This window comes from Ambystoma mexicanum, chromosome 1p, assembly GCF_040938575.1.
Source record: "Ambystoma mexicanum isolate Mex_15411 chromosome 1p, UKY_AmexF1_1, whole genome shotgun sequence".
NCBI classification, from domain to species: domain Eukaryota; kingdom Metazoa; phylum Chordata; class Amphibia; order Caudata; family Ambystomatidae; genus Ambystoma; species Ambystoma mexicanum.
The window spans coordinates 1342450623-1342466513 of record NC_090921.1 but is presented as its reverse complement, the minus strand read 5'-3'; the positions used below and the strand labels follow the sequence as shown (position 1 = coordinate 1342466513).

The window sequence follows — 15891 nt, the reverse complement described above, 5'->3', positions numbered from 1 at the left end:
GCACCTTCTTACGGGGGGGGGGGGTGTCGGTGTCTCGTTCCGGGGGGGTCGGGGGGGGCTCAGGTCCCTCGATCAGCGCCCTATTGGGGAGACGAGCGGAGATGCATCAACACATCTCAGCGCCCCCTGGTGGATCTCCCAACATATCCCATATTTAAGAAGCAGTCCATTCTTCATGAAACCCCATAGCCACCAATTGCTTGTCCCTTTTACCAGATAGAGCAGTGCAGCCCAACAGCAAGTGTTTGGAGGATTTGATGGTGCTAACCCCACATAGACGACAAAATCGTTCTTCCTTTGGGATACCGTGTCTCGGGAGGATAGCTCACGCAGCAACGTGCTCGCCTTGGAAACAAGACGACACGAAGCAACACAGGATCGGTCCACGGGTCCGCGCTTAGAAACCTCTGGGTATTAAGCGCGTTACAAATATGCAACTAAGACATATTCCTGTAACAGTGCTTCGATGCCCCGGGCTGTGTGAGCGCTTTAAAAAATGCAAATAAATAAATAAAAAAATACTCCAGTCTGTTCCAGAGTAGGTACCCCATTGAATGTGATTCTTAAATAGGGCCAGAGAGCACAGCTACCAAGAAAATGATTCACGTACATATGTAACCCTGTACGTTGCATGTAATGCAGCACATACAATTCTGCAGTTTTACTTGAAAGATCTACAAGATTGTGTTCCCTGCTGTGAATATGTAGAATGTTAGGCAAACTGCGCCTGTAGCCCGTGTAGGATGACCCCATGCAGTCTTCAGAGGTCCTAGCAAGCTTCAGCCATGACAGCTCTTCGATCTTAAGATAAAGGCTATTTTTAATATACTCTTTCTTGTCTGCCTGTGCATCCTTTAAGTGGCACTGCCAAGTTCCCGGTGTGGTATTCTTGATTTTCCAGAACAAGAGTAAGCATCCAAAGTATATCTTGGCAGAGATGAGCATGATGTCAAATTCTAGCACTATAAACTCAGCCGGTGTGTTTGCATTCCAGCGTCGCAGCCTCCTCAGTGTGACCCTCTCCAATAATGCCAAGAGCAAAATTAACTTTAGGCCCCACAGCTCCACCCCATACAGGATTTTCATCAGATGCAGCCTGATAATTACTTCAATGGTGTATCCACCAGCATTATAGGGAAAGGAATGTATTGCTCCAGTAACCTGGACGAGCTTTAACTGGACCTGTTGTAAATGAGCTTTTCCATCCAGTTTAGTGCCCAGTGTAACTCCAAGGTATTCATAGGTACCCACCCTCGCTATGCGGTCACCATTCAGCTTTCAAGCCGCACAAGCCTTGGCAATGCTTCTATTGGGAGAAAAACACTATGATCTTGGTCTTATCAGTGTTAATTATCAGCGAATTAAGAATAGCAGCATACTCCTGTAGACAGTCCAACGCAGCGTGCAATCCCCTGAGTGTCAGATCTAAGAGGGCCAACTCATCGGCAAAGGCCAGCCACTGGGTGCCGATCTTGCCCAGTTTTGGTGGTATGGAGACTGGATTCGTGATTCCCTCACCAAGGTCTGCAAAGTAGAGATAAAAAAGTGTAGAGGCAAGTATGCAGCCTTGTCTGAGGCCTGTATTGGTATTAATCCACCTAGTCACCGCGCTGGTGTGGTTCATGCATACTCTTATTTCTGTGTCTTCATGTAGGGCAAAAATCATACTTAGCAGACCCCGTGGTATGTTCCAGTTTAATAGCATCAACTGCAGCCTATTCCTGTCAACCTATCAAAGGCTGCACTATAGTCACAAAGGCCACATATATAGTTTATTTCCGTATTAACCAGGCCTGCTCATGGATGGTGATGGGTGGGAGCCCGTTAAGGGCGGTGCAAGAGCCCCTTCTGAAGACTGTTTGATTAAATGATGTTGTTGGCCGAGAACCAACTATTAAGCTCCATCAATGGAACTCCAGTGAAGATTTTAGCCTGGGCATCCAGCATAGCTAAAAATCTATATCTGCATGGATCATGCCTACAACCTTTTTAAATGACCAGTACTACAGTGCTTTGCCTCCAGGTTGAGAGAAGTTGCTGAGCCATGCTAATCACTCCTAAAAGGCAGTGTAATGCGCCTGCCCACACTATCCGGTCCTTCTTGATAGGCTGATAGGGTGATTACACAGGCCAATCGGGGCCTGGAGCTCTGAGGGATTTACACAACCCAATGATTCTATATAGGTCAGAGTATTCTAAAGGGTACTCCCATTGGGCACCTGGTCGGTTCAGATGAGGAGCTTTTGATGTAGAAGATACGGCCTGCAAAGCCTCGATATGTGCTCCTGATGGGTTCAGATCAAGAGTGTTTAAAGTGGAGGATGCGCCCAGCGTAGCCTCGATATGTGCAACCCGGTCGGCCTCTAGTACATCACAAAGAACCATGCCACTGTCTTTAGTGGCGTTAATAATCCTCCCAAAGGTTCTGGTGTCATTGACCGAGGGGCAGTGTACGAATTGCCGCCATTTGTCACATTCACGGATATATTTGTGCTTTAATCCATGAGCGATAATCGCTTCGGATCTTCCTTACTATTTGGGCATGAGATACAGGCGAATGACACTCACGGGCGGCCTTACACAGCTCTGATCTAAGCAGTCTCTTCCTATCACTCAGCACCTTGTCGTACTCATGGCGATGTGCATGCCCGATTGTATTCGCCCCCTTATTAATTAGCCTACTGTACTGTGGCTTAATGCTGGAGCCAACAGGCTTCACACAATTCTCATACCTGGAAGTCCCCACATTAGCCATTGCAACAGTCGCCAGAACTGCTGTGAGTGAGTCGCATTTAGAAGTGAATTTCGTAAGCATGTCATAGGTCACTTTACCCGTCAGTTTAAGATCATTAGCGGTCCATGAAATGCAGTTCAGTCGATTGTTGACAATGAGCATACCTTGTTCTCCATGAAAGGTGGTGTTACAATCTAACTCAAGATTCACAATGAGAGTCAGATGCTCAACTCTCATGCCTGTGTGCGACATACAAGCCAGAAACCAGTGAGGTCAATTGCGAGATAAATACTCAGTCAATGATGCTAGAACTCCCCCGGGAAGACCGGTTATACTGCAGGGGAGGGCTGCTGTTTATCACAGTTAACCCGAAAGGGTTCTGCAAGCTAGCCCAGCTCTCAAGCCTTGTTTACAATGATGTTTAGGCTGCCATTAAGGCAGGGGAGTTGCTAGGTCTGGAAAAGACCCAGGGCTACGCTGATGTCGGAACTGTTGGGACTGGGGGCTAGCTAGTCCTTTGGCTGTAGCTCCTGAGATTCTATCCGGGGCTACAACCAAAAGATCAGGGGCTATAGCCCCCGTACCCCCTCCCCCCTAGCAACGGCCCTGCATTAAGGCACGGTGCATACCTCTGTTCTAGATCACCACCGTGCTCCAAACAGTTGCTGGGACTCTTTGCATTTAGGTCACCAGTGAGTAGTATGGGGATGGCCTCCACTGTTAGACAATATAGATTCTATTCCCTTCAGGATCCTACTGTGCTCCAGTGCAGAGGGGGGATCATAGACTAAGGACCATAAACCCCATTCCATGTTTCCCCCGTACATCCTTCTCAGCTACGATACCTCTGGCCACCAGGAGCTTGTTGGAGTTACTACTAATTTCAATTACTTGCATTGGATATTTAACACGCAGGAGGAGACCACCATTGGCCCTGCCACAGGGACTCTGAGTGGCAAAGCCTAGCGATGATGGTCCATCCATCGTCCTGATATGTTCCATGCTCCGGGCATTGCTGCCACTATTGCTGGCAGCCTTGACGATTGTAATGCTACTTCTCTGGCTCAACCTGCCTGCTTCTTAAATCATTTGCAAGTGGTGCAGAATGCCGCAGTCCGTTTGGCCTAAAGCTGACCTTGTGGTCAACCAGTGCCTCTGGCTGGTCAGGAGCTGCATTGGATTCCCGTAAGTCACTATGCATGATTCATCGGGCTTGTCATGGGAAAAGTTGCTCATCTTCGCAAGAGAACATTCTTCCCTATCGCCCTGGGCGCACCCTGTGCTCCTCTGCTTCCCTAACCTTGCTCTCTGTTCCGTCGTCAGGGCCTTTCAACTATTTCAGTGAAATTAGGCCCTGAGACTCAGGGCGGGCCCAACAACTGCCCCATGTCGGCTTCTCTAAACTTGCTCTCTGTTCCTCGTCATCGGTTAGGACACTGCGGTAGCCGTGCTTTTTCAGTTGCTGCCCCGAAACTTTGGAATCTGCCCCTGCCCTCCCTTTCGGGCTATTCAAGATTTGAACCTTTTTAAAGTTCGCCTGAAAACATTTCTGTTTGGATAAACTTGTAAGCTGTTCTGCTGGTTCTTCTCTTAGCGCCATGATGCCTTTGGTGAAAGCTTTTGCTGTACATGTTTCCAGATAGATAGATGGATGGAATTCTAAGAGCTGGGAGCAGCGTCAGGGCCTTTCAACTTTTCAGTTGGCTTGCCAAGAGTCTTATGACACATCAATATACTCCTTTTATTCTGTACTTTAAAAGTGCACATTGCAGCGCACACGTTACAAGATACATTTGCTGGAGCCCTTGAGGCTGTCACCTTTCCTTTGGCTTCTGTGGTATCTAGAAGGATTCTTTTCACCTCAATCTGATGGCTCTACAATAGCCCTGTGCTGATAAGGAAGGATTTATAGCTTTTCAGTGGAAGCTTAGTGTTTCAGCTCCCCGATAATATGCAGCTCAACTATTAACCCCCTGGCTGTATTTCTTTGTTTTCATTATAATTTATGCACCACATCGGTGCCGCATACTTCTTTTCTGAGCTCCAGGGTAAGGGGGCCCCCAAACATCATGTTGAGATGGCCCCGAAGTGCTGTGACACAGCTTATCTGGCCTTGTAAGTACAGGCCTGTGTGAAAGGCCTGGCGCTGTGATGTTGCATAAAAAACATGTGATTGGATAAAGGCTTCTTGTCACCTCATATGGCGAAGCATACAATCTTTATTGCACCCGGCCTTACCCACGTTCCAGGCCGCCTGATGGCCGCATTCCCTTTATTTTTTTTAAAATTCCAACCCCACTTATACACGGAGCCCCGCCTTCTACAATCATGGCGGCCATTTTAGAAAAATATTTTCATTCATTGAACAGGGCGCACACAGCATCCCCTTTAATGACTGTAAATGCTTTTTTTTAACAACCCGAGCTACCGCTTTGGTAATCTGGGCGGCTAATGGCGTTGTTTTATTTATTTATTTTTATTTTAGCATTTGTAGAGCGCACTACAGCCCAACAGGCAACGAGGCGCTATAAGGAGTTTTTATGAAGGCTTGCTTGAGGGTTACAGTAAGCGGCCCCAAAGGTCATTTTAAATACATTCGCTTATGCACATTTGCATGGTTACATATTATACAGATTGGTTGTTACAGTTGGTTACTAATCTTGTCTAGGTAAATAGTCTCCTATACATGGTGAGTACAGTACTAATGCAGACCTAGAGTGGCAGGCTCTTTAGATGAAGAGCTTGGTTTTTAAGGCCTCGCGGAAGGCCGTGTGTGAGTCGATTGACCTCACCTGAGCTGGGAGGTTGTTCCATAGGGTAGCCGCCATAGTGGGGAAGCTGGTGCCTCCTGCACGCACTCTCCTTGTGTGTGGAACAGTGATGCGGTTGGCATAGGCTGCCCTTGAGTGTCTGGAGATAGTTTGTCTAGTTATCCTGTGTGTCAGATAGGGAGGTGCTTGATCGTGAAGGCACTTGTGTGCAAGGGCCAGAGTTTTGAAAATGACCCTTTCCTTGATGGGGAGCCAGTGTACTTCCCTCCTGATCCCCGAAATGTGTTCCTTGCGCGAGGTGCCTGTGGCAGCCCTTAAGGCATTATTTTGGGCAATCTGGAGTTTGTCAAGGTTTTTTTGGGAGGTTCCAATGAACAGGGCATTGCAGTAGTCGAGTCTGGAGCCGATGATGGCTCTGGCTATTGAGATGCAGTTTTGCCGTGACAAGAAGGGCCTGATGGCATTAATGAGTTTGGAGTGATATGCTGCGGATGAGGGATGGCATTTACCTGTCTGTCCATGGTGAGGCTGGGCTCGAGGTACACCCCTAGTGTTTTGATTGTTTGAGAGACTCTGATGGGGATATTGTCCACCACTGTGAAGGCTTGGTATTTAGTATCAAGTTTGCCCAAAGTGGATGGGGAGCCGACCAGCAGGAGCTCAGTCTTATCGCTGTTTAAACAGAGCCAGTTCTCAGCCATCCATGATTGAATGGTGGCGTAGATGCTGTTGAGTGTGTCCAGGTCCTTGGTGTAGTCACCTGACAGGGGGATGAGAACCTGTGTGTCATCTGCCTAGTTTGTATATGAGATGCCCATGGAGTCAAGTATCCTGAAAAGAGGTCTCGTGAAGAGGTTGTAGAGGGTGGGGGCTATGCAGGAGCCCTGTGGGACTCTGCATTTGATGGGACTTGGTGTTGCGTTGGCGGAGTCTGAGAAGACCTTCATTACCCTCTCTTGAAGGAACAAGGAGATCCATTCACACGCTTTGGTTGAGAATTGTGCTGAGGTTGTAAGATGGTGGCATAGCGTTTTGTGCTCGCCCAGATCGAAGGCCACCGAGAGGTCTAGGAGCAGGAGGAGAGCTGGTTTGCCCGCGTCTCTCAGGTCATCTATTTGATTTTTTAGGTCAAGTAGTGCCGTCTCGGTGCCATGTTGAGGGCGGAAGCCAGACTGGCGAAGCCCAAGGAGGTGGTTGTCTTCAATACATTTTTGTACCTGCAGGTAGGCTGCTTTGTCCAGAATCTTTAACTGAAAAGGGATGGTTGTAATGGGGCGGTAGTTCCCTGGGATAGATGGGTCGAGAGAGGGCTTTTTTAGGAGAGGTTTAACCCAGGCTTCTTTTAGGGATGTTGGTACATGAGACGTTTGAAATGATGCGTTGATGAAGGCTGTAATAATGGGAGCCAAGGCAGGCGCACAGTCTCTGATAATGTGGGAGGGGCAGGTATCTCCCTTGCAATTGGATGGCTTAATGGATTTCATGAGATCAATGACCTCAGATTCAGTCATGTTAGAGAATGCGAATTTCGGAATATGACTGGGATCGTTTGGCGGTGGGGCTGGAGGAGCCGATGTGCGCTCAAGGAGAGCGGATAGTGCTATTTGGTGGGCTAGCATTTTAGAATGTAGGGTATCTAGTTTATGCAGCATGGCTGCTTGAATTTGGTTGCACCAGGTCTCATCCTTGGTGATGGTGGAAGGTGGAATGGACGGTGATTCAAGTTCCCTGAATATGGCGAAGATTTCCTTAGAGTCAGAGTTGGCGTTGCTGATCCTAGTGTTGTAAGAGTTTGCCTTAGCCTTTGCGGTGGCTATTTTGTAGTCTTTGGATAGAGATTTGAAGGCAGTTTTGTTAGACTCAGAAGGGTCCTTTTTCCAAGTGGCCAGTAACGCTCTTTTCTTAGTGCAGAGATCAGCAAGTTCTTGTGAAAACCAGGCATTGGAATGCTTAGTTTTTTTTGCTTTTTTTGCGGTGAGGGGTGCGATGGCATCTACCGCTGTGGTTAACACTTGGCTGAATGTGTTAGCTAGGACGGTGGGATCATTAGAGAATGGGGGTTGCAATGCCGGGATGAGCAGGTGCGGGAGGAGAGAGTCCTTTGTTAGTTTTTTGGAGCTCCTTGAGAGCCCTGCAGGAAGAAGGATGCAGGGTCTTGCGGGTCCTGGTGAGGTGTCGATGTGAAAGTTGATGCAGAAATGGTCAGACCAGGGGATGGGAGATATGGCGTGGAGGAGAATGGGTAGTTATGTTGTGTCACCCAGTCTAGGGTACGTGCTTTGATGTGTGTAGGTTTGGTGATAGCTTGGTCAAAGCCTAAGTTAGCTAACGCCTTTTGTAGGGATTGGGCGCTGAGGTCCTTGGAGTCGTTGAGCCCCATGTTCATGTCACCAAGCAGTATTACCTTAGAGGTTTTTTTCAGGTTGTCTGAGATTGAGTGGATGAGGGCATCTTGGAAGTAACGTGTTCCATGTGTTCCTCTATTGAAACACAGACTATACTGGGGGTAAACATCCCAATGCCCTTGTTAACCGCCCTTGCTTCGCTCGGGCCGTTAACTCCGGCTGCTGGGCCAGTTACCCCCTGTATAGGCCGTTGATGTAACCTCGCCAGGACAAATGCTGGACACGCAGGTACGTGTTATGCCGTAACTTTATTCCTTGTTACAATGCCTTACCTCATTACGAGAGATTGTGGGCAACGACACTGGTAACACCCCACCCGGCAGTAACAGTCATCCTCAACTGACTAAATGTAGAATCCTCACACGCAATCGCACACTGCACGTTCTCATTCCACAAGCCCAGCAACACATTCACGTGCACATCACTCCAGCACGTAATACACATTACGACACCCGTGTTTCAATAGTTGTATGCCTGCTAGGACCACAACTTTCAGTGCATGTTGCATCTGCCCTTATACTTCAAGACGATAGCAATAGAGCAGTGTAGGCGTAGGATTAATCTTTGACACTTCAGTTTCCCACTGTGCACAACCTCGTTGCAGGGCGCATAACAGCAATTCAAAATCTGTTGCACTGCAGTAACCCAATGCGCTCTAACAATAATTAGGTTTGGTCTTGTGTTGTATCTTTCTGCCATTTGTGATGACCTTGCTCTGTGTGGCTCTGTCAGAGAAGAGGGTGTTGTTAGTGGGATAGTGGGGGGTGGAGATTTGAAACCTGTGGTCTTTATGGGTACAGGTTTTATGGGATCGCTATTCTCGTTTGGGAGTATTTTATTCATTGGGGCGATCCAAAGAATTGAACAGGGTAGAGGAGGGGAGCGTAGAACAGCTTCGCTTGTTAAAGTGAGGAAGTCATAGAGCTGAAGGGAGGAGCATTAGTCATATCTCATTAATGCTCCTATGGTATTGGCTATAGGACTGTGATGGCCATGGCGGGGGAACTTCGAGTCTGGTGTAAGGTTGAAGAATGAGATTATATAGGGTTGTGCATTAGTTCGGGGGGAGACAGTCATATGTGTAAGGGCCCTTCATGGCCGACATAGTATGGGCCTGCCGGTTGTAGTGAATACGACGATTTCCAGAGTTTGGTGGCTAGGGGGAAGTATGAGGGGCCTTCCTGTTTGTCAGACTCAATCATCATTCCTGATGGTACATATTTGCTCTCTTTCTTTATACCATACTGTCAGCCATGCTAGCTAGTATCTTCTTTCCTGGTATTGCAAGTGCCCAGCTGCCACTGTGGCTAGGCTCACACTGTATAAACGCATCAAATACTCAAAATATGTTAATTTATAGCTACACAAAGTTCCCTCAACACATGGTTTTTGTATGTGTCAATTGCTGCTCTTAGATTAATGGACTGGCATTTCTGCTGGCTTCCAATCGTTGGCCGCCCACAAACTAAATACCAACAATTTCACCTTACCCACACAGGATGACACTACCCTGGAGTCGGGTAGAAGCTGATGGAATGGTTTAACTATTCTAGCTTAGGCTTGAAATTCCTTGCTTTTACTCACCCAGAATCCTCAGAAAAGTCCTGCTAAAAAACCTTGGGTAAATGTCTAGGAACATATTCTTGATTCTCTCTGTCAAGGCTTCTCTTGTCGCACCACCAAAAGTAAGCAGTTGATACACAGCCGTATGTAACTCCTCTTGGAATGCAGGGTCGCAGCGAAACAGGCAAAGGGCTCCTGGAGGCAAGACCCCACAGAGAAAGAGCCAGTGGAGCCAGCCCATGCCTGCCCGGTATGGCTCACACTAGCCTATTCCACCTCGTGGTGATTACGCATGCTCAGTGGCAGGCTGCGTCCCAGGGGAAGCTTGGCTGACATCCATCTGGTGACGTAACAGAAGGATGGAACAAGGTGAAGGGAATCATCATTGTGACAAAGGTCGTGGGTCATGTGCTTGCTCCTGGCCAAAGGGTGAACACATGGTCACCATGGGGACGGCGATCCTTCAATTTGCGGATCACTGCCACAAGACACAAAGCAACAGGTGTGAGGTTGAGTGTAAAGCCATCAGAAAAACTGCAGGCCCGCTCTCAGAAAACCCTGCAATAATGTATTTATTTATTTATTTGTCATGCATTTGTAAGGCGCTCATACATCAAGCAAATTGTGTCTCAAAGTGCCCACAGGGCAACAGGGAGGAAACGTCGGAAATGAAAAGCAAATATAACCATGAAAGATGGAGGTGGTCAATAATAAAGAAACTGTGAAATGTAGATCATTCAATGCTTGCCTGATTTTAACTTTTCGGACAATTGCCCGCCAAAAAAATCACAATTTACCGGCAAACAATGGCACTAGACCCTATGCTAGTTTACTGAAGTGCAATATATAATCGGAAAACGCACACTAAACAATCACATTAAAACATGTGGACAGTGTACACAAAATCCTTGGCCACATAGGCTTCATGCATGCAAGAAGCGTCACAGGTGGGGTAACTCAAAGGTGACTGACTCAGTCCTCACAGACGGATAACGCAGATGAAAGTTCCAACAAGACGTGATTGCAAGTGTATTTTCAGCATCAGGGTTGTCTGTAGTCTTTTACCCTAGTCTGCAGTCAGGCAAGCTCTCAGGCATTGTGGTTTAGAATCCCTTTCCCAGGGTCCAATGGTTTGGTCATACAGCAGTGCAATTCCTGTCTGGGAATCAAGATGGACTCTTGTAGCATGCAGTGTTGCGGGCACATAACATTCCAGTGCTCTTTGTTGTGTCCTGCTAGTCGCTGTGTGAATGTAAGATATGAGAGCGAAGGCTGTACTGAAGTGGGGTTGTCTATGATCTGTGTGTGCCATCTGGAAAAGTTAGATCTGTGGTCTAAGCATATGGGAGGCCTGGTGTTCTGTCTATTCAACCAGTGGTGTCTAACCTACCTGTAATGTTATACCGTCTGCCAAAAACCTTACCTGTAAATTCAAGTCACTCTATATCAATTCTGGACATCCAGTCTGCCATAAAACACCCTCTCTTTCCCAGCAGACAATGGGCCTCATTACGAGTTTGCCAGTATTCTGGTGGTAAATCTGCGAATTACAGGCAAACTTAATTACTGTTATGGCCACTTGGGCCCGTGGATTTTACAAGTGGTGGTAATTGTCAATTTTTAGAGTCCATAGGACTCCATGGGGATTTTTGGTGTATTTACCGCCAGTGGAATTATTGTGTGGTCAATATGGCATTTTTTGGAGGTAAAATGGAGGATGTAGCCACAGCAAAAACAAAGAGGTGATGGCTGGAAGGTTTAGAATGAATCTTAACCACTGGCATTGCTCTGGGAAACCCTCAAGACCACTGTTCTTCGCCTGCCAAGCCATTACAGAAGGGGAAAGACCAAAAGCAAGCCAGGCTTGGCCCCACCCCAAAAGGGGCAGTCCAGCCCCAACTGCTAGGTAACATCCCTTCTGCACGAGACCACAAGCATCCCCAAACATGTTTCGCCCTTGTTGGGGCTCATCAGTGAGGAGTAGCGTGGGTCTCTAGGCCCAGCAGGCACGGGACCCACGTCTGGGCATACCGTCCCACGCGGGGTGACAAAGCAAAAACAAAGGGGTGATGGCTGGAAGGTTTAGAATGAATCTTAACCACTGGCATTGCTCTAAGCAACCCTCCAGACCACCGTTCTTCGCCTGCCAAGCCATTACAGAAGGGGAAAGACCATAAGCAAATCAGGCTTGGCCCCACCCCAAAAGGGGCAGTCCAGCCCGAACTGCTAGGTCGCATCCCTTCTGCATGAGACCACAAGCATCCCCAAACATGTTTCACCCTTGTTGGGGCTCATCAGTGAGGAGTAGCTTGGGTCTCTAGGCCCAGCAGGCACGGGACCCACGTCTGGGCATACCCGTCCCACTCGGGGTGACAAAGCAAAAACAAAGAGGTGATGGCTGGAAGGTTTAGAATGAATCTTAACCACTGGCATTGCTCTGGACAACCCTCCAGACCACCGTTCTTCGCCTGCCAAGCCATTACAGAAGGGTAAAGACCATAAACAAATCAGGCTTGGCCCCACCCCAAAAGGGGCAGTCCAGCCCGAACTGCTAGGTCACATCCCTTCTGCACGAGACCACAAGCATCCCCAAACATGTTTCGCCCTTGTTGGGGCTCATCAGTGAGGAGTATCTTGGGTCTCTAGGCCCAGCAGGCACGGGACCCACGTCTAGGCATACCCGTCCCACTCGGGGTGACAAAGCAAAAACAAAGAGGTGATGGCTGGAAGGTTTAGTATGAATCTTAACCACTGGCATTGCTCTGGGCAACCCTCCAGACCACCGTTCTTCGTCTGCCAAGCCATTACAGAAGGGGAAAGACCATAAGCAAATCAGGCTTGGCCCCACCCCAAAAGGGGCAGTCCAGCCCGAACTGCTAGGTCACATCCCTTCTGCACGAGACCACAAGCATCCCCAAACATGTTTCGCCCTTGTTGGGGCTCATCAGTGAGGAGTAGCTTGGGTCTCTAGGCCCAGCAGACACGGGACCCATGTCTGGGCATACTCGTCCCACTCGGGGTGACAAAGCAAAAACAAAGAGGTGATGGCTGGAAGGTTTAGAATGAATCTTAAACACTGGCATTGCTCTGGGCCTAGCAGTTCGGGCTGGGCTGCTACCTTCGGTGGTGGCAGCTGCTGACTGATTTGCACATGGCTGGTCCCCTTTTGCAATGGCGCAGACGGGCTAGAAAACGGTGGTGTGGAAGGTTGCCCAGAGCAATTGCCAGTGGTTTAGATTCATTCGAAACCTTCCACCCATCACGTTTGTGGTCAGTTTGTTTCTCCGTGTGAGAGAGGGTATGCCCAGACGTGGGTCCCTTGCTCACTGCACCACAGGGAACCAGGCTGCACCTCACTGAGGAGGTCCAACACGGCCGAAACATGTCTGGGGTTGCTTGGTTTTCTGTGCGGAGGGGACCTGGCCTAGCAGTTCGGGCTGGGCTGCTACCTTCGGTGGCGGCAGCTGCTGACTGATTTGCACATGGCTGGTCCCCTTTTGCAATGGCGCAGACGGGCTAAAAAATGGTGGTGTGGAAGGTTGCCCAGAACAATTGCCAGTGGTTTAGATTCATTCGAAACCTTCCACCCATCACTTTTGTGGTCAGTTTGTTTCTCCTTGTGAGAGAGGGTATGCCCAGACGTGGGTCCCTTGCTCGCTGCGCCACAAGGAACCAGGCTGCACCTCACTGAGGAGGTCCAACAAGGCCGAAACATGTCTGGGGTTGCTTGGTTTTCTGTGCAGAGAGGACCTGGCCTAGCAGTTCGGGCTGGGCTGCTACCTTCGGTGGCGGCAGCTGCTGACTGATTTGCACATGGCTGGTCCCCTTTTGCAATGGCGCAGACGGGCTAAAAAACCGTGGTGTGGAAGGTTGCCCAGAGCAATTGCCAGTGGTTTAGATTCATTCGAAACCTTCCACCCATCACTTTTGTGGTCAACACGCTAGAGGTGAATCCACCACTTTCCTTCCAAACTTCGACAGATTTACCATGCTGTACTTGCACCAGGGTTACAACCACCAACAATTATAATTTGGCAGTGCAGGAAAAGTGGCGGTAATGGAATTACTACGACTTTTTCCTGCACTGCCAAACTTGTAATGAGGCACAGTTCAGGTATTCAAGAGTCTTAGACCAAGCATGCAGTGCTTCCGATCAATCACAGCGCTGCCCAATGCTCTTGTTCCCAGCATGCATCACTTTTTGTCAATGGCAGCTCTGGGCTTAAAACATTCTGTCTACAGCCTGCAGTGCTTTGTATCAATGTCCGCTGTGGGTTCTAGAAATCTGTGTTTCAGCCTGAAATGCAGCAGCACTAATGAAGATGTGGTACATTACAACTACCCCCCTTAGTAGCTAGGGATTAAACAGCTGGTCATTCATTCACTCTGAACGTTAATATTGTGTTTCCCAGCATGCATCACTTTTGTATCAAATAAAAGTTCCCTTGGAGCTGACCCTGGCTACATTAAGACTGTCTTTCTTAGTATTCAACATGTTGGCAAAGTGTTTATTCAGCTCACTATTACTCCCAAGATTCACATCACCAGCATGCAGCATTCTGGACAACATTTATCATTTTGAGAATAAAACATACAAGAGAAAAGTTACATGTACATATCCATTACACGAGAGATATGCATTCAATTTGTAGAATACTTTTAATACCAATTGACTAAACCTAACCAAACTTAAATCCAAAATTTTAAAACCCAAACACACTACCACAAATACCTATCTTATTGTAGAAAACCAAAAATCTCAAGACAAAAGACATGACATTTGAAATCATGAATGTTTTCAGGACTCGTGTTCCAATATGAAGTACTCCACACACAGTTCTCTTCTACCGTACGGGGCTCTTGATAAGGTAACTCCGATAACTCCTCGTCAGCTCAGTGTGCAGCTTTACTCTTTGACTGTTAGGAGAGAGGCGTACGCCTCTCTCCCACTATACAGGAATCTGAAATCTAGCTGTGTTTAGTATTGTACACAACTGCTTCAAATTGACCCTCAAATATAGCTGTGTTCAGTATTGTACTCAATTGATCTGTTAGGCGTAGGCCTCTCTCTCACTATACAGGAATCTCAAATCTAGCTGTGTTTAGTATAGTACACAACTGCTTCAATTGACTCCCAAATCTAACTGTGCCTAGTACTGTATTCAATTGCTCACCTCTCAACTCTAGCTGGGTTTGGTATTATACTCAATTGTTCGGCTAGGAGTAGACCTTTCACCCACTATACAGAACCCATATCCAGCCGTGCTCAGTCATCACCTGAAGCCAGGCATCTCCCGCTGTCCAATCACCTCAGATCTGGGCGCTGTATTATCACCCCAAAAACCCAGACCTCCCCCAGCTTCTAAGCAGGCCCATAACCAGCTACTTGATCCTCCACCCGAGATCGTTTAAACAGGGCCCCCGCCTGTCCGGCTTCCAATTGAAGCGTTAAGCACTGCCTGTCACTATTGATCATCCACACCGGTGAAACCAAACCCTACATCCCGCCAATACCTTAGATCTATCACTACCTGCCTCAATTGAGTCCCAAACCACCTGTCGACCGAACGCCCAATACCTAATACCACCAACAGTACACCCATAGGAAAAAATCCCGACCCTTCGACAGAAAGGACAGACTGAGCCTGACAGCATCCAAGCATATTAAGACTAAAAGAAACATCAATACTGTGCTTGCACAATACATCACAGAGGACCATTTACCCTGCTACCTCTGCATCATGAACCAAAATGCCCCGACACAGAAAGGGACACAGAGAAAGATTGAGCAACAATGGCCCCGGACACACAATACCAGCAGCACCAAGCAGAAGCAGCCTCAAATGTAGGAAACACCCCACCACACACGGTTATCACCAGAACAAACTATGTAAGAGAAAATTCCTTATATCTTACACCCTACCTCGCGACGACCGTGGAGCCTCGATACCCTAACAACACCGGACTCTTGACAGACACAAAGATTCCCCCAAAACACTCGGAAAAAAGACGGGACCCACCTAAAAGAGAGTGGGATGATACCAACCCCCTCACCTCATACATTATAAGAACAGAGGGGCACCATCGATACCCACAATATAGCAGACAGGACAATGAAGCCTTGGTAACCAACAACCCTACCATTAACTTAACAGACCGATTCAATGAAGAAGAAGCCATCACTGATCTTCAACCAAATGCCATCACTGGACAAGCACCACGATTGAACAGCCATGCTATCAACCTAGTGGATCGCTTCAATGAAGAAGCAGCCGTCGCTGTTCTTCATCCAATCAACATCAATGCAGAAACACCACGACCGGACAACTACAAACCGGAACATGGAACAACCATCAAACAAAATCACACCAAGAGAATCGACTGTAATTTAATAAGCGCAAGGTCAATGTCCAAACAT

At 47.9% G+C, this 15891-nt stretch overlaps 1 protein-coding gene across 1 annotated transcript in view; it reads right to left on the bottom strand.

The window, feature by feature from the left end:
- IZUMO3 (IZUMO family member 3) overlaps positions 1-9774 on the bottom strand; it is a 280359-nt gene extending 270585 nt beyond the window's left edge. The window contains exon 1 of the mRNA XM_069649595.1: positions 9495-9774. The gene's annotated coding sequence lies outside the window, so the exon portion shown is untranslated. The remainder of the gene's footprint in view (positions 1-9494) is intronic.
- Positions 9775-15891: the final 6117 nt, after the last annotated feature.